The sequence below is a fragment of the Onychomys torridus genome, chromosome 18, assembly GCF_903995425.1.
Source record: "Onychomys torridus chromosome 18, mOncTor1.1, whole genome shotgun sequence".
Lineage (NCBI taxonomy): Eukaryota > Metazoa > Chordata > Mammalia > Rodentia > Cricetidae > Onychomys > Onychomys torridus.
Window position 1 is genome coordinate 37,965,972 of NC_050460.1, and position 19,498 is coordinate 37,985,469.

Genomic DNA, 19,498 nt, shown 5'->3' on the forward strand with positions numbered 1-19,498 from the left:
CACTAAGGTGGGGTTCAAGAGGTCAACATTGGATGTGAGGGAGACAAAGTTTTTATATATCAGGGGTAGGGAGTTTCCAATTGGGGGATTTGGCAGGCAAAATTGGCAGTTACAGGAGCAAAGCATAAGCACAACAAGGTAGTCATAATGACTTCCTGAAACAAAGACATGATTGCAAGGTGGGCACAACAAGGTAGTCACAACAATAAGTGCTCATAACAACCTATTGAAACGAAGGTAGGGTTTATGGTTACCATTTCCTGAAACTGGCAGTACAGAACCATTTGTAATTAACACTATAGGTGGGCGTAGCCCAATCCTTAAAAAACAGATTTGGTCATACACATGAATGAGCCTAGTTGGTCTTTCTTTACTATAAGATGTTTTTCAAGCCTAAGATGGAGGAAAGCCTGGTTTATCAATGACCCCAAATTCCATCTTTCAATGTGCAAGTAATTTCATGAAGGTTTTATACTAACAGAACAAAGAAAGTCATAAATCATATTTTAAACACATTGGTGGAAACGTCAGAGAGATGGGTTATAGCCAGGTGCAGAAATCTCAGCTCTTGCCCTGAGATGCTACCTGATAATATTCTTAACCTTTTGATTGATGGAGAATAGGGTTTTGTTAAGTTAATACATTCCAAAGGTTTTGTTTATCAAGATGTTAAGTCTGCCTTTATCTACTAGTTATAGGATGTTAGATCTAATACAGGAATAGACCAGGAGTGACTTTTTAGGGGGCTAGTGACAGTCCAAGATAAATTGTTATTAGATTCAGGATCTGCAACATTCCAACCTCCCCACATCACTGAAATTCTAATCAATCACCCTTTGGTGAGACAGCATCTTTGCAGGAATTCTCATTTGCAGCCCATAATGTTAAGGGGTGACTAACAAGTACCATGTACCAGCAGCCCCTTTCTTATAAGACTGAATAACAGCATATTATATACATGGCCATCTCTCAACAGCCATAGAGGTGAGCTCTAGGCTAAACTCCCTTCCCTGGTTACCAAAATTCAAACATGCTTAATATATAAACAAACCAACAAAAAAAAAAATACAAACAATAGTACGGTATTTACATAGGATCTATTCTCATCTTCTTGTATACTTTAAATCGTCTCTAAAATGGTTAAAATACCAAATACAATGCAAATTCTACATAAGTAGTTGTTTCACTGTATCATTTAGGAGATAAAGTCTGAATGTTTTCAGTAGGGACACAAGGCATTTAAAAATGCTTTCCATCTGTGGTTGATTAGATGGCTGTGGAGCCCAAGAATATAGAGGGATAACTGAATGTCCTGCATTTTGATTGTGTTCTCCCACTGATGAGCACTTGGATTGTATCCACCATTGGGCCTTGTGAAAAATGGTCTATGAAAGGTGAATGCATGGATACTTGCTATAAAAACATTCTTTTTAATCCTTTTAGGTTGGTGGCCACAGCCAGAACTATTGGACTACCTGATATTTCTGTGTGTAGCTATTTGAGAAACTTCCATAATATGGACAATACACAAGGGTTACTTACAGTTTGGGCCCATCCTTGCCAACATTTTTTTGTTTTTGTTTTAAGTACTATCTTCATGGATGTGAAGGGGCATCTCATGTGGCTTTGCCTTGCATTACTTGATGGTCAGTGAGGTTGAGTGTGTCTTTCCATGTAAGTATTGGTCATTTGCACACCCTTCTAAGAGAAGTATCTGTTCAGGTCCTTTGATCATTTTCTAACAGGGACATACATGTTTGCTGTTGTTGAACTGTGGAAGTTCATCAAATGCTCTAGAAATTATTCCCCTGCTAGACACATTCTTTGCAAACACTGCTCCTGATTTGTCTTCTCACTGTCTTAATAGTGTCCTTTGATGCACAAAAGCTTTTTAGTTCTGATGAAGCACTACCCATTTCTCTTTCTCCTCCCTGTGTCATACCTCAAGATCCTCTCCAACCTCATGATAACGCAGTGTCTCATATGGTTTTCTCCCCAAGGCTCACATTTCTTTGTGGTTCCAACCCTCCATTCTCTAGGGATCATACTTTATAAATTCTCTTTATCACTCCTGTGTTCCATGAGACTGGCCAGCTTTTTCCCCTGTTTATCCAGGAGCCTTGCAAAGCCCTGGGCAGCACAGAGCAGGGCTGTATAAATGGTGAGTAAATTAGCAGAGGAGAGACTGAATAAAGGCCTACCTGCAGGAAGAATTTGGCCTCTCAGCAGGGCTGTGGAGCCTCAGACCTGGCTGTTTACAAAGCTCTCTCTTCTCATCTTTCCGTATTGTCCCAGGAGGCTGATTCTCAGTGGGGCCTGGCTTTATATAATTGTTTGCAGCATAACAGTTCTGTTCCATGGCTCTGAGGCAGTGACCTAATTTCCCTCCTCCTTTAATGAAAGGGAGGCATTTTCTGTGGGAAAGCGGTGATCCACTGAGTCACCCCGGACTCTGCTTCTGTCCCTTACAGATACCAGGACAGACAAGCTCCTTATAAAGGCAAAGAAGGAACACGACCAGCTATTTCTGAGTAGGAAATTAAATTTACCACCCCTGGTATGTCCTGGATAATTTGGAGGTGGGTTTATGGTCCACCCTGATGTCCCCTGGTAGACGGACAGTCCACTGTAGGACATCCAGCCTCAAACACTTTTTAAAATTGACCTTATGTACATGATTCCCTGAGGCTCTCAGGACACAATTACAGTATGAAATCAACATCGGTAGCATGTGTTTTAGAAAAAAATCAAATGTACTGAACAGAGCGTGAAGGGTTATTAATTATCCTTCACAAGTTTTCAATTCATTTTTGGATGGCTGATTTTGATATCACTATCAGATAAGAGATTATAGGCACCAAAGCTTAGGAAAAAAATAATAGGAGAGAAAAAAAGATAAAATTCTTTCAATTAACTTCTTGAGCAAACTGGCAAAAGACTATTAGAAATCTTTAACTTGGGTGGCAGAGCATCTGAGTTCAACTTCTACTGTGTCATTCTGTCGTGCTGAGAGCAGTGTTAAGAAGCTATGACAGTCTAGGAACAGAGGGCTTTGAATTCTGCCAAACCTGGACTTAGACTCTTACAATGGCTCTCCTCCCCAGTTTGATCTTGCCCAAAGCTGGAACTCATTTCTGCCTCAATTTGCTCATCTCCGAAAACAGAGAAGCTTAAGCATGCCTCAGCAAGTTGCTATAAAATTAAGCAAAACAACATATGCAAACTATGTAGCCTGTGTTCAGTCAGTATCAGTCTGCTACCTCCTTCACGCTTGCCATGGACTCGGTAGTTACCCAGATCTCACTACTGTTGTAGCCCTGGCTGGTCTGGAACTCACAGAGATCTTCCTGCCTCTGCCTCCTGTGTGCCGTACCAAAAGGTGTGCTCCACCGTGCCTAGCTATCTATTTGTATGTCTTCATTAAATGTTCATATGGGCCTTGAGAACTGAACTGCTGGTGGTAAGGATTTAGAAGCTGAGTCTGTTCCTGGAAGGTTGTCCTGTTTTGTAGTTTGCTTTTCATCCATAACTTGTTTCCAAATTGCCCTGGCCATTGGTTTGGCAAGACGTGAAGGGTGCCTTGATCAATGTCTGGATTTTCAAGTAAGCTCCAAGGATGGGAACCATGGATTTCATTCATGGTCACATCCCAGAGCACACCACCAAAGAGAGATATCATTACCACTAGCCAATGACCTTTGTCATATCTCATGTAAAATCGTGTCTCCTTTCATGAGATTCTACATCAGAAAGGAGGCTGAGGTAAGACATGGGATACCTGATGATTGATATTTTCCCCTTTCTTGTCTTTAGAACAGAAAATGGACAGTGAGGCTCCCATCAGGTGCTGTTTCTGTGCTAAGAGCAGAAGAAATGGCCATGCATGGAAAGAACTTGGTGGGTTAGAGATCTTTAAGGAACCATAAATAGATACCATTCTGGTCCCCCCAGATAATCAAGAGGAGCTGAATCGTGCTCACTGGAGAGCTATTGAATCACTTCCTTCTAGTTTACTACTAAGTTCTCCATTGGAGAGATCTATCACCATAGATGTTTACAGTTCAGATTCCATAGGAAATAGGCCTCTGTTCTTGTGGCCTGAAAGCTTTCTTGCCCCATCCACAGGGCTCAAGATAGGGGAGATAGACAGGCCAGGGGGCTTCCAGTAGAAGGAATAGTTGTTGGTTTCCCTTTAAGGAAGACAGATCCCCAGCAGGAACATTTCCATTATCTATTCTTTGAGAAGGTGTAGACAGGACACATATCTGTATTAGCTTATGAAGAGAAGTTTATTTTGACTGGTGGGATCGGGAAGTTCAAGGCCAACATCAGGGAGGGCTGTGTTGATAGTGTCATCTTATGGAGGAGGCTCAGGTACAACTGACTGCTGCCATGTCTTAACCAAGAAGCAGAATGAGACAGATTGGGTCTTGCCATCCCCTTCAAGGGCATATCCACAGGGATCTAAGAACTTCCCACAGTCCCTACCTCTTATAGGTCCTCAGCACATTCCACTACTGCTGACCAGTGGGCTGAGCTTTAACATACAGCCCTTTGGGCCACATTCTCCCAAACAATAGGAGAATTGTGTTTTTTCTTCAGTATTGTCCTATGGCTGGCAAAGCACATCAGCTGTCTTTGTGATAACCATAGGTGATAGTCTTGTAACCAAGAAGTCCTCCTCTGCCAGAGCTGACTCACATTCTCCAGATCCCACACACATGCATGCCTCCCTTGCTAGACAAGTGTTCACTCAGCTTGACATTTTTTCTACTGACCATTCTGCTTCTTTATTAAATGACCACTGGAGACCAAGACTGCAGCCTCCTCAATGATATCAGAGGTCACATTTACCTTCCCAGGGAATTGACGCTGGAGAGAAAAGAGTAGAAGAAACAAATGTCATAAATGTGCTACCAGGGTTGTTTTTGATGGCTCCCTATATTAGTCAGTGATTTCTAGAGGAACAGAAATGATAGAATTAATACATTATATTAATATATTATATATAGTATATATTATAATTATATTATATATCATACTTTATATATTATATATAACATATACTACATACTAGATATATATGGGGGTATTTATTAGAGTGGGTTACAGTTTGTGTTCCAGCTAGTCCAACAATGGATGTCTACCAACAGAAAGTCCAGAATGTAGTAGTTATTCAGTCCATGAGCCTGAATGTCTCAGCTGGTCTTCAGTATATTATAGAATCTTGAAGTAGAGTCTAATGCCAGTGGGAATGGACTTGCTAGCAGAGCAAGCAGCCAGAGAAAGCAGGCTTCCTTCTTCCATGCCCTCTATATAGGCCCCCAGCACAAGGTGTGCCCCAGATTAACGGTGGATCTTCCCATGTAAAGATCCGGATTAAAAGTATGTTTCCACTTCAAATGATGAAATTAAGAAGAACCCTCACAAGTGTACCCAGCCACTTGGGTTTTAGTTAACTCTGGATATAGTCAAGTTAATAACCAAGAAATAGCCATCACATGCCCTGTTGGAAGTTGATGCTGTCCAGGACACACTACTCTAGGATATGCACCTTGGCATGTGAGAAAATATGAGAGTCAAGAAAGTTACCTCCTCCCTTTCTCCCATGTTGGGGTCATGAGATTCTCCTGAAGAGGTTCCTTTTTTACACCCAGAGTAATGCCCTTATCCCTGAAGATATGGGGACACAGAGAAGAATCTGAACCAAGACGGCCTGCTTAACCACCCTGTTCATTTCCATCAAGTTATACTTCTGTGTGCATTTGTATTTATTCATGACCGTCCACTCTTCATCAGCTCTAGCGTGGAAATATCTAATCTCTTTCCTCGGGTCTTCATTTCCTGCTGAATGCTTCTGTGCTGTGGAATTCTTGTTCTGAACACATCTTTATGCCTTTCCTTTCTTGGTCTGTCCTTGGTTACATTGGCATTAGCCACAGACATAGCACGGGTGAGACAAAGGTGTTTCTTCTCTCCTGTGGCATGATGGGGTAGACATGGGTCAGGCAAAGATGCACAGAGCTGGAAAAGGCTCTGTAGTGAGCTGGTGAACATGCATGGGAACAGAAAGGCAGAGAGTGTTCTGAGCAGGTACAAGATGGCACAAAGCTCAGCACTGAAGGCAGCTCCTGGCAGCAGGATGGGGCCTGGCTGCTCTGGAGAGGCGCATGGATAGGGAGGTGGCAGGGGTTCTGGAAGGAGAAATCAGAGTGGGACACGGTGACACACACACCTCACTTGGAGGACACTTGACCCAGAAGGTAGTGGGGCTTGTTGCACACTTGGGCAATGCTGTCTTTTGTTTAGCTTTTAATTTTACTATGGAAACGAGATAATATGCACAAAATAGACGGGTGTAACAAATGTTTCCTTGCTCATTATCCAGATTCATTAATTATTATTATACTATATGGCCAACTTTATTTCATTTATATTTTTCCCTTGCTTGCTTCTTCACTGCTGGATTCTTTGAATTAAATCAGTCCTATCATTTAATTTGTCAGGGATTCAGGATGTATTTTTAAGAGAAAAAAATATTCCTTTTAAACATGCCACAATCTCATTCCTGCATTAAAAATGTACAATAATTTCACAACAGGGTCTGCTCTAGTTTCATTTCTGTCGCTATGATAAAGTACTCTTGACTAAAAGTGGCATTTGGGAGGAAAGAGTTTGTTCAACTTAGAATTAATTGCGGGTCATAGTCCATTACTGCAGGAAGTCAAAGCAAGAACTTGAAGCAGCTACATCCATACTCTAAAGCGGGGGAACAAATGCATCCATGCCCTAAGGAAAATGAGGCGGAGAAGCAGACAGTCTCAGTCTCAACAGGCTGAGGCTGCTTTATTGGAGCGATGAAGGGCCCAATCTTTCCTCAAGATGAAGGTTGAGTACCTAATCATTAGAGGGGCTGGGATGGATGGACAGACAGACAGGCAGGCAGGCAGACATACAGACACACACACACACACACACACACAGAGAGAGAGAGAGAGAGAGAGACAGACAGAGAGACAGACAGACAGACAGACAGACAGACACAGAGACAGAGAGAGAGGAGAGATACCAGGACGTTACAGCTGTAACAGTTAGGCTGGGGCTAATCCATTCTTTATGACTTGGGGCTATTGCCCAATACAGGCTGATTCAATTCATCATGACCTGATGCTGTTATGCCTGCTCACTTCTGTTTTCGGCTAGTTTTCTCATTTCTCTACCCTGTGTGGGGAATGGAGTCGCCCACACTAGGCTGAGCCTTCCTATATAAACTAACAGTCAAGCCATCCTCTACAGGCATGCCCACAGGCCATACTGATCTAAATAATTCTCCATTTGAAGCCCTCTTCCCGGGTAATTCTAGGTTGTGGAAAGTTGATATTTAAAATGATCACAAATTCTGATAACCAGCCAGGTTTTAAATTTTGCCACATGGCTCGGCAGTATCATTTGGCAGTGGTGTTAAACACTGAGGTTAAACATTCAGATTTAAACATTGCTTTAGCTGATAGGTCCTTTAGGTCAAGTGAAATTAGTTCCATCCCCCAACTTCATGCATACCCATATATACTTACATCTTGAAAAGACCAGGTAAGTGTTGTCCTGCCTTAAGCATTTGAGCAAAGGTATGTTAGGGTACTGGTGGGTAGTCTACTGTGGAGGGTAGACCAAAGAGAGCTAGATGACCTAGCAAAATGGTAGGGGTAGTCAGAGTGAGAAGAAGGTACCCGAGGAGGTCTGAGAAGGATTTAAAAGTGACTCTGGAACTATCTGAGATGTACTGGAGGGAAAACATGAGCTGGATGAGGAGTTAGCCAGTAATACACTGCTTTCAGGGGAAGCTGACTGTAGGACAGGTTGAAGCAGATTTGGGATGGATGCAAGGGAGGAGTTGGATTTCGGGGAATGAATGGATATAGGACTCCCTTCCTCTTGAGACAGGATCTTGTCATATAGCCCAGACTCATGAGCCTCCTCCAGCTCCCTCTTCCCAAGTGCTGGGGTTACAGGTGTACACCACTTTACTGGGCAAAGTACTACCTCATCAAAGAAAAATTGAGACAAGCAAAATGTAAGGAGGTTTACCTGATGAAGACAATTTCCTTGAACTGGAACACAATGCTTCCAAGGGTCCTGTGCTACAACAGGTGCAGGATGTGTTTATGGACAGAGATAAGGAAGTGTCACGGAGACACAAATTGATTGGCTGGAATTAGCATTAATTTTTACACAGACATGGTCTGGTCAGGTGCCAACCTGTTATTGGCTGAAGCTCAACTGCTAGGTTTGGCTGAGACTTAGTTGCCTGGTTACATGGCTATATTCTTGGTATAATTTGTTCCTACATCATGCTAGCATATAGTTCACAGTGTATGGAGGCTACCGAGGGCCATAATTTGTCACCCAAATGTGGAGATTGTTTCATTTCAGCAACTGTGATGGCAATGTATTTATTTAAACAAAGACTGAAAGAAAACATATACAAACACAATCCCAAAGTGACTTACATGAAAGATACGCTCGTAAATGCTGTTCAACTTAGATAAATTTAGAACTGACCTGGCTCAGTATTGGGATGCCAGCACCCCTTGCTATCTTCTGTGTTCTGCTGGTACAAAATCACTCCTTACCAATTTTATGGGCACCAGTGGAAGGAGACAAGGATGCCTGGGATTCTGCCTTTCAAGGTTGTAAGGGTCTGGGGTTTTGATTTGTCTTATTTTCAATGCTAGAGATCAAACAAAGGGCCTTCTACATATTAGGCAAGTGTTCCCCTCCACCTCAGAAGAGTGACATCCCCAGCCCTTTTAAGGTCCTGCCTGACATGAAGTGTGTTCACATCTGTTCTGGTAGAACTTAGTCATATAACTATATCTACTTACAGGCAAAGTGGGACATGTTATCTGGTGTTCTGCTAAGATTCTGGGGGTGCTATTGCTAAAGGGAAGAAAGCAGGGAAAGCAGGGAGAGATGGAAGGCAATTGCAAGGACTGGATGAAGTCTTGAGTGAATGTATTTTATCGACACAAGCACAGCCATATCAAGGACCACAATGCCTTAGAACCATGAGTCAGGTCAGGGGCTCCTAGAACTGATGTTAACTATCAGTTGACCATACACTAAAACCCAGGTGTGCAAGAAACTGTCAACTCACTCTGGAATGTTGAGACTGTATGTAGGCCGCTTGGAGAAGTCAGGTGGGGAAGGGTGATTTGTTGGGAAAGACATTGGAAGAAAATGCTTCCATGAGGTTGGAAGGCAGAGGAAGCCCTTCTCTTGGCTTCCTGCTGCTGTGCTCTACCTTGAAGCTTAGTTAAAGAGCAAAACCAGTTCCAGGGAGAAAGCTGCCTTGAGAAGCAGGCAGCGAGTCAGATCTGATCACATTAGTAAGAAAATAGCCATGGGGAATGACTAATCTGAAGCCATAATACATGTTTGAGTGGCTTTCCTCAGCTCTGCAGGTCACCTTCTAGATGCTTATCTATGGAGCTTCATGGGGGACAGCTCCTAACTCTGAGTACTTGTTTGCGAAGACTGCCAAGCGTTTATGAACATAATAAATGACTCTTGTGACAGGGAAATGATCCTACTGCTCTTCCGAGAATGAATAAGGCAGAGCTGGGCACTCAGTGTTCCCTCAGCGATCCATCATTGTCAAGGTTTGTGCAGAGGCCCTGGTGTCCTACTCCACAACTCTAACTGCAAGCCACTCCTCAATCTGTCATGCGGTGAGAGCAGCAGCCCCCTTAGAGACTATGAAGATCTAACATTTGTGTGTCACAGATCTCCTGATGTTGAAATCCTCTTCTCCATGTATTAGGATGTGGGGCCTTTAAGGTGGAGGCCTCACAAATAGAATTAGCATCCTTAAAAGGGGTTTTTCAAGAACTCTTGCTTCTGTGTGGAGATACAAAAAGAAGTTTCTGACCAGATGAGAACCCTCATCATTAACTCTGTAGTACGGGTACCCTGACCTCAGACTTCCTGGCCATAGAACTGTGAAGAATGAAATCCTGTTGCTCTACATGGATCAATCCACAGTATATTGTCTGAATGAAAAATAAAAAAAGAAATAAAAAGGGAAAGACATGACTGCTCCTAGATATGAAGGAGACGTTTATTGTAGATATAAGAGGGCATAGCCAGAGGCAGAGACATCTGGGAGAGTCCAGAGTGACCATGACCCTGATCCAGGCTGTGTGAACAGAGGGAGAAGGGGAGAGAAGAGAAGAGTTAGCAACCAAGAGGGTGGCCTGGACCAAGAGACCGGCATAGCCAAAATGGCTGAGTTATATAGAGGTGAGAGGAGCTGCAGGGAGGGAAGCCCAGCCTGACACCTGGGCTTGAGAGTTCAGGGTAGGGGGCGGGGTATGCCAGCCAGGAGGGTTCTGTGGCAAGTAGAAACTGAGGGATGCTGGGAGAACCTGGTGGCATTGTCCACTTTGGTATGTTAATGGGTGCCCCAGTTAGCCATTTGTCCAGGACTTAAGACCTAACATTGTCATATCAGCCTAACTAACCAAGACATCCGATTCAGCCATATGGCTTCATATGAAGATGAAGAAACACAGGGACTGAAGGCAGATGGTAAGTCAGAGTACGACCTTTTCCTGAGTACCTACTATGTGCTGGCTGTTGCCTGCATGTCCTTTACTAAAGCCTCCTAGGTACTTTGTGTAGCTTGTTGGAAGCATTAATATGCACAATTTGTTTACTAGGCCCAATTCGCTAAGCTAATATTGGTTGAGATTTTACCCAAACCCTAAGCCCAGCCCACTGCATCAGTCAGGAATGGTCAGGTGATGCTGTCATGACAGACAGCACAGAGCAACAAAGGTCATTTGTGGCATGTGCTCCACATTCACCATGCATTCTCCATGGCTTTCTTCCCCCATGGACTTCACACATGGGGCAAGCACAAGAAACAGAAGGCTCCACCCTACAGGCCAAGAGAGGAGAAACAAGGGCAAGTCTTACTGGCCCTAAGTATCATGAGTGATATTTTGCACAACTATGATCCCGAATGAGGTTATGAACCCCAAACTCAGCATATTCCTTATTTAGCTTCAATAATTATCAGCTCATGGCCAGTCTTGTTGCATCTAAAGTGCATCCTGATTGCCCTACTTTGAATCATCTTGAAGCACATTTCTATTCCCAATGAGTCATTCCATCCATGAATATGTTGAACATCCCATTACTTATCTAGAGTGTGTGTGTGTGTGTGTGTGTGTGTGTGTGTGTGTGTGTGTGTGTGTGTAGTTGAGTGTTGTGAGTAGAACTGTATCTTTTGAAGGATGTATTGAAGTCTTGGTGCATGTGAACATGCCCTTCTTTGGGAAAACAGTCCTTCCTGACATAACTGAGCTAAGGTGAGGGTATGTGGAATTTGGACATGTTGAATGCTCCCTTATAAGAGGAAGGGTGTTTGAATACCAAATTTCTTTCTTTTTCATTCATCTTTCTGTTACTGTTACAAATAACTAAGATGACCAACTTATAAAGAGAAAAAGGCTGTTCTTGGCTCATAGTTTTGGAGGTTTTAGCTGGTAAGTAATGGATCACATCACTCTGAGGCCTATGGTGAGGTTATCCAGCCCAGCACAGCCTACAGTAGCAAAACTGTTCACCTCATATTTATTATGTCAAAGTGAAGAAGAAGAAGACCTTGGGTCCAGAGAGACCTTCCAAAGGCAGGTCCCCAATGGCTGAAGAAGTCACACTAGATTCCTTCTGTTGAAGGTTGTACCATTTCCCCATCACTGCTCCTTGGGGACCAAGCCTTAACTACATGGACTTGTGGAGATACTTAAGATAAAGGCTATAGCAGGGACAGCAAGACACAAAGAGAATGTCACATCGTGATGACAAAGAGATTGGAGTGATATGTCTACAGCCAAGGAATACCAAGGATTTCTTGTATTCACCTAACCCAGGAAGACAGGGCTTGACAAACTTACACATCTTTACTAGGAACCAACCTGGATCAAACCTAAACTGGGGCTTTCTTCCCTCCAGAACTGTGAGAGACTCATAAATTTCTGTTCTCGTTATCTATGTTTAAAATTAGGTGTTTTTTCTTCCTATGTTACCTCTTATCTTCAAAATCCTTACAGACTCAGTCATATGAAGTTACGACTTGGTACTTAATAAAAATGGATCATCAGTGACAGCAGGCCTGTCACTGTAGCACTGTAGTTCTCTCTCTCTCTCTCTCTCTCTCTCTCTCTCTCTCTCTCTCTCTCTCTCCCTCTCTGTGTGTGTGTGTGTGTGTGTATGTGTGTGTGTGTGTGTATGCATCTATGGCATGTGTATATATGTTTGTATGTGTGCATATGTATGTGTGGTATGTGTGTATGTGTCTGTGGCATATGCATGTGAGGAGTACATGTCTGAGTATGTGAGTGTGCGTGTCATAGGTCAATGTTATATGTCTTCCTCAATGACTCTTCACTTTGTTTCCAGGACCCAGACAAGAAGACTGAACTGTCAAAAGATGTAGATCTGAAAGTTTTACTAAAGAAAAAGATGTAATGTAGACTTTGGCCTCAAACAAACCAATATTCCATCTCAAAATGGGTAGTATTTAGAATGTGTGGCTTTGTGGGACTTGCTTTTTTTTTTTTTAATGGATGTCTTACATTCCAAGAGATTATTATGGGAAATAGATGGAATTGTACCTGAAAATGTTGACCCACTGCCCAGCACATTGAAACATTGCCTCCAATTTGCCCAAAGTGGGCAGAGAGCCCCATAGCTGCATTTAACCAGTGTCCTTCAAGTGTTGACATGACTGCCAAGTTTGCTCAGAAAGTGGGAGATGGCACCAACTTCTCAAAAATCAAGTTGAAAATATTCTAGCTGCAGAAGCTGTACCTTGACAGTTCAAGGGCAGAATATGCAGAACACAATGTAATATAGGAATATTGAAAGTTTGGAATGTGTGTGTATGTGGTGTGTGTGTGTGTGTGTGTGTGTGTGTGTGTGTGTGTGTGTTAGCTTCTACACAAAATCAAGAACTTCTTTTATTTGTAGAATCAACCCCCTTTACAGAATTACAACGAGAGCTGGCAGAAATCTACACAAATCTTACAATGGGAATTGACCCAAATTTTATATTTAGGAAATTATGTTAGTACTGCCTCTGTCTTGCTGGTAAACGAGGACTATGCTAACTAATAATTTTCTAGAGAAATTTTAATGTAACACTTGTAAGGTAGTGAGAAATGAGTTATAATCCATATCATTTTCTCTTATTTTCTTTTTCCTTCCTTTTAAAGTATTTATTATTTAGACAGAATAATGTTTCATTAAGACATCTTCATCTGATGGATTAGGTCTAGTTAAGGGAGCATCATTAAGGGGTTACTTACAGAAGCCTGAACAACTTGACAGTGACTACACCACTGAAGAAAATGTTTCTCCTTCTCCTGTAATCAATAACTGTCTATACCTGCTCAGGTAGGCTTAGGGTCTTGTGAATGCTTTCTCACTCTGTGATGGAATATTGATGAGTCTACAGTGGGGCTGATCTTTTGTAGGTAATCATAGATGCTATGAGTCTATTAAAACCATGGCAATATCATGCTTGGAAGATAATATTCCATAACACTCATCTGCTTCCTCCAGCTCTTACATCCTTTCTGCCTCCCTTCCTGTGATGGTCCCTGAACCTTGGAGAGGCTGATATGAAAGCTCAATTTGTGACTGAGCCCTAATGATTTTCCATGTATCCTCTTCATAAGATACTTGCAAGTAGTAAGCAGAGATATCATCTACTGCACTTTTTCAGTTTTCTTCTTATTTCAAGCATATATGAATTATACATAATAATTCATAAATATTCATATACATAAATAATGTTTCATTATGGCATTTTCACACTTGTATACAATGTGTTTGTCCAAAGAGTGCTTATTTTCAGCACTCTGACAAGTTATGAGTCTCTATATTAATCACCACCTACTTCAAAAAGAAACTTCTCTGACCAAAGCTGATAGTAACATAATATAAAAATTTAGTGTAAATATAAGTATTTAGATGATTTCACAGGTATATATACACTTACAAAACAACAGTAATAGCTTCATGACCTCACCAGCAATGGACTTTTGGTAAGGTTTCAGGTAACGAGCACAGATCCTCTTCTGTGGAGCAGGCCTCAATTCCAGTCAGAGCAAAATTGGTTACTCCCATAACCATCATACCACTACTGCACCAGTGGGCACATCTTGTCTGGTAGGTCAGTAGTCTAGCACTAACAGGGAAACAGTAAAGAAAGACTATTGATGACTTTTCTCCCCCAGGGTCCTGCATAGCACTTCAAGCATGGCAAATGTTGACCATCGTGGAGGAAATCTTTTTTCTCAATATTTCACTTGATTTTTCTGTGTCTTGTAATCAAACTATGTGGCATCTTTAGCAAAATAGTTGTAACATCTAGTTCTGGTAGGCAACCAAGAGCAATGTGTTATTTTTGAAGGCCTCAGAGGTTTCCATGAAAAACAGTTCATTGGGAGGTAGTCCACCCCTGGCACACAACCTTTCATTTAATAACCCATGGCTTCTGGGAACCATTGTGTTTTGGCTTGGGCTTTACTTTCACTTTGGGATAGGCTCTCATGGATCCCAGGCTAACCTCAGACTCTCTGTGTAGCCAGGACTAACCTTGACATTCTGATCCTCCTGTCTCTCACCTCCCCAGTGCTGGGATTATAGGTGTGCATCACCAACTCAATTCTGTGTGATGGTAGGAACTGAATCCAGAGATTCCTGCACACCAGCAAGCACTCTACCAACTGAGCTATGCCTCTAGCTGGAAGCAACCTTACTCACCCAAGCAGGGTGCCGCAGGGTACCAGTACTCAAAAGAAAACAAAAAACTAGCTTACAAGTAGTAAGGTAATTTTTTAAGGATTTATTTATTTATTTATTTTTCATTATTATGTGTTTTAAATTTTATACATCAGCCATGGGTTCCCCTGTCCTCCCCCCTCCCGCCTCCACCTCCACCCTCCCCTTATCCCCTCCCCTCCATTCCCATGTCCTCCAGGATCAAGGCACCCCTGGGGATTCATTTAAACATGGTGGATTCAGTACAGGTAGGTCTTGTCACCTCCTTCCAGACTGAGCAAAGTGTCCCTGTGTAAGCCCAAGGTTTCAAACAGCCAGCTCATGCACTAAGGACAGATCCTGGTCCCACAGACTGGGTGCCTCCCAAGCAGATCAAGCTATTCAATTGTCTCACTTATCCAGAGGGCCTGATCCAGCTGGGGGCAACACAGCCTTTGGTTCATAATTCATGTGCTTCCATTCGTTTGGCTATTTGTCCCTGTGCTTTTTGCTATCTTGGATTCAACAATTCACGCTCTTGCAGACCTTCCTCTTTCTCGACAGTTGGACACCTGGAGCTCCACCTGGGGCCTGGCTGAGGATCTCTGCATCCACTTCCATCAGTTATTGGACGAGAGTTCCAGCACGACAGTTAGGGTGTTTAGCCATCTGATCACCGGACTAGGTCAGATCAGGCTTTCTCTCGACCATTGCCAGCAGTCTACAGTGGATGTATCATTTTGGATTTCTGGGGACCTCTCCAGCACTCTGCCTATTCCTGTTCTCATGTGGTCTTCATTTATCATGGTCTGTTATTCCTCATTCTCCCCTTCTGTTCTTGATCCAGCTGGGATCTCCTGCTCCCCTAAGCTTTCTTTCCCTCAAATCTTGCCCTTCATTACTCCCACTGTCATCCAGGTTGTTTGTGTAGATCTCATCCATTTTTCTGTCATTGGGTGATCCTTGGGTCTTTCCTAGGGTCCCGTTTTCTATGTAGTCTCTCTGGAGTTGTGTAGCAGTCTAGTCATCTTTGTTTTACATCTAGTATCCTCCTATGAGTGAGTACATACCGTGTTTGTCCTTCTGAGTCTGGGTTACCTCACTCAGGATGATTTTTTCTAGATCCATCCATTTGCCTGCAAACCTCTTGATGTCATTGTTTTTCTCTGCTGAGTAGTACTCCATTGTGTATATGTACCATATTTTCTTTATCCATTCTTCAGTTGAAGGGCATCTAGGTTGTTTCCAGGTTCTGGCTATTACAAACAAAACTGATACAAACACAGCTGAGCATATGCCCTCATGGTATGATTGAGCATTCCTTGGGTATATGCCCAAGAGTGCTATAGCTGGGTCTTGGGGGAGATGGATTCCCAATTTTCTAAGGAAGTGCCATATTGATTTCCAAAGTGGCTGTACAAGCTTGCATTCCCATCAGCAGTGGAGGAGAGTTCCCCTTGCTCCACATCCTCTCCAGCATAAGCTGTCTTCTGTGATTTTGATCTTAGCTATTCTGACAGGTGTAAGGTGGTATCTCAGTGTCATTTTGATTTTCATTTCCCGGATAATTAGGGATGTTGAGCAATTCCTTAAATGTCTTTCAGCCATTTGAACTTCCTCTGTGGAGAATTCTCTGTTCAGTTCTATAGCCCATTTCTTAATTTGACTGTTGGGCATTTTGATGTCTAATTTCTTGAGTTCTTTATATATTCTGGATATAAGCCCTCTGTCAGATGTGGGGTTGGTGAAGACCTTTTCACATTCTGTAGGCTGTCGCTTTGTCTTGTTGACTGTGTCCTTTGCTCTACAAAAGCTTCTTAGTTTCAACGGGTCCCATTGATTGATTGTTTCTCTCAGTGTCTGTGCTACTGGTGTTATATTTAGAAAGTGATCTCTGGTGCCAATGCGTTCAAGAGTACTTCCTACTTTCTCTACTATCAGGTTCAGAGTAGCTGGATTTATGTTGAGGTCTTTGATCCACTTGGATTTAAATTTTGTGCACGGTGACAGATATGGATCTATTTGCAGCCTTCTACACATTGACATCCAGTTATGTCAGCATCATTTGTTCAAGATGTTTTCCTTTTTCCATTGTACATTTTTGGCTTCTTTGTCAAAAATTATATGTTTGTAGGTGTGCGGGTTAATGTCAGGGTCTTCAGTTTGATTCCATTGGTTCACATGTCGGTTTTTATGCCAGTACCAAGCTGTGTTTATTACAGTAGCTCTATAGTAGAGCTTGAGGTCAGGGATTGTACAGGATTCTTTTGGCTATCCTGGGTTTTTTGTTTTTCCATATGAAGTTGAGTATTATTCTTTCCAGATCTGTGAAGAATTGTGTTGGTAATTTGATGGGAATTCCGTTGAATCTGTAGATTGCTTTTGGTAAGATCACCATTTTTACTATGTTAATCCTGCCTATCCATGAGCATGGGAGATCTTTCCATTTTTCTGACATCTTCTTCAATTTCTTTTTTCAGGGACTTAAAGTTCTTGTCATATAGGTCCTTCACATGCTTAGTTAGAGTAATCCCAAGATATTTTATATCATTTATGGCTATTGTAAATGGTGATGTATCTCTGATTTCCTTCTCAGCCTGTTTGTCTACTGTATATAGGAGGGCTACTGATTTTTTTTGAGTTGATCTTGTATCCTGCTATGTTGCTGAAGGTTTTTATTAGCTGTATCAGTTCCTTGGTTGAATTTTTGGGGTCACTCATGTATACTAACATGTCATCTGCAAATAGGGAGAGCTTGACTTCTTCCTTTCTAATTTGTATCCCCTTAATCTCTTTATGTTGTCTTATAGCTCTTGCTAGAACTTCAAGTACTATATTGAATAAGTAGGGGGAGAGGGGACAGCCTTGCCTTGTTCCTGATTTTAGTGGTATTGCTTTGAGTTTCTCTCCATTTAATTTGATGTTGGCTGTTGGCTTGCTGTAGATTGCCTTTATTATGTTTAGGTATGTTCCCTGTATTCCTGATTGCTCCAAGACCTTTATCATGAAGGGGTGTTGGATTTTGTCAAATGCCTTTTCTGCATCTAGTGAGATGATCATGTGGTTTTTTTTCTTTGAGTTTGTTTATATGGTGTATTACATTGACGGACTTTCGTATGTTGAACCACCCTTGCATCCCTGGGATGAAGCCTACTTGATCATGGTGGATAATTGTTTTGATGTGTTCTTGGAGTCTGTTTGCCAGAATTTTATTGAGTATTTTTGCATCAATGTTCATGAGGGAGATCAGTCTGTAGTTCTCTTTCTTTGTTGCATCTTTGTTTGGTTTAGGAATCAGGGTAACTGCAGCCTCATAGGAGGAGTTTGGTAATATACCTTCTGCTTCTATTGTGTGGAACAATTTAAAGAGTATTGGTATTAAGTCTTCTTTGAAGATCTGGTAGAATTCTGCACTGAAATGATCAGGTCCAGGGCTTTTTTTGGTTGGGAGACTTTAAATGACTGATTCTATTTCCTTAGTGGTTATTGGACTATTTAAATGGTTTATCTGGTCTTGATTTAACTTAGGTATGTGGTACCTATCCAGAAAATTATCCATTTCTTTTAGATTTTCCAGTTTTGTGGAGTAGAGGTTTTTGAAGTATGACCTGATGATTCTCTGGATTTCCTCATTGTCTGTTGTTATGTCCCCCTTTTCATTTCTGATTTTGTTAATTTGGATGCTCTCTCTGTGTCTTTTGGTTAGGTTGGATAAGGGCTTGTCTATCTTGTAGATCTTCTCAAAGAACCAACTCTTTGTTTCATTAATCCTTTGCATTGTTCTCTTTATTTCTATTTTATTGATTTCAGCTCTCAATTTGATAATTTCCTGGCATCTGCTCCTCCTAGGAGACTTTGCTTCTTCCTGCTCAAGGGCTTTCAGCTGTGCTGTCAAGTCACTAGTGTGAGATTTCTCCAGCTTCTTTAGGTGGGCATTCAGTGCTATGAATTTCCCTCTTAGCACTGCTTTCCTAGTATCCCATAAGTTTGGGTATGTGGTGTATTCATTTTCATTGATCTCTAGGAAGTCTTTAATTTCTTTCTCTATTTCTTCCTTAACCCATTGGTGATTCAGTTGAGCATTATTCAGTTTCCATGAGATTGTAGGATTTCTGTAGTTTTTTCTGTTGTTGAAATCTAACTTCAAACCATGGTGGTCTGATAGAACACAGGAGGTTATTCCAATTGTTTTGTATCTGTTGAGATTTGCTTTGTGGCCAAGTATGTGGTCGATTTTAGAGAAGGTTCCATGGGGTGCTGAGAAGAAGGTATATTCTTTTTTGTTTGGGTGGAATGTTCTGTAGATATCGATTAAGTCCATTTGAGCCATAACATCAGTTTATGTCCATTATGTCTCTGTTAAGTTTCAATTTGGCTGATCCTTCTGGGGGTGAAAGTGGGGTGTTGAAGTTTCCCACTATTAATATGTGGGGTTTTATATGTGATTTAAGCTTTAGTAATGTTTCTTTTACATATGTGGGTGCCCTTGTGTTTGGGGCATAAATGTTCAGAATTGAGACTTCATCTTGGTGGATCTTTCCTGCGATGAGTATGTAATGTCCTTCTTTATCTCTTTTGATTGATTTTAGTTTGAAGTCTATTTTGCTGGATATTAGGATGGCTACACCAGCTTGCTTCTTAAGACCATTTGATTGGAAAGTCTTTT

The 19,498-nt window shown here is 41.8% G+C and overlaps 1 protein-coding gene across 1 annotated transcript in view; it reads left to right on the forward strand.

Moving 5' to 3' along the window:
- Gpr45 (G protein-coupled receptor 45) overlaps positions 1 to 19,498 on the forward strand; it is a 98,020-nt gene that overhangs the window by 19,572 nt on the left and 58,950 nt on the right. The window lies entirely within an intron of this gene.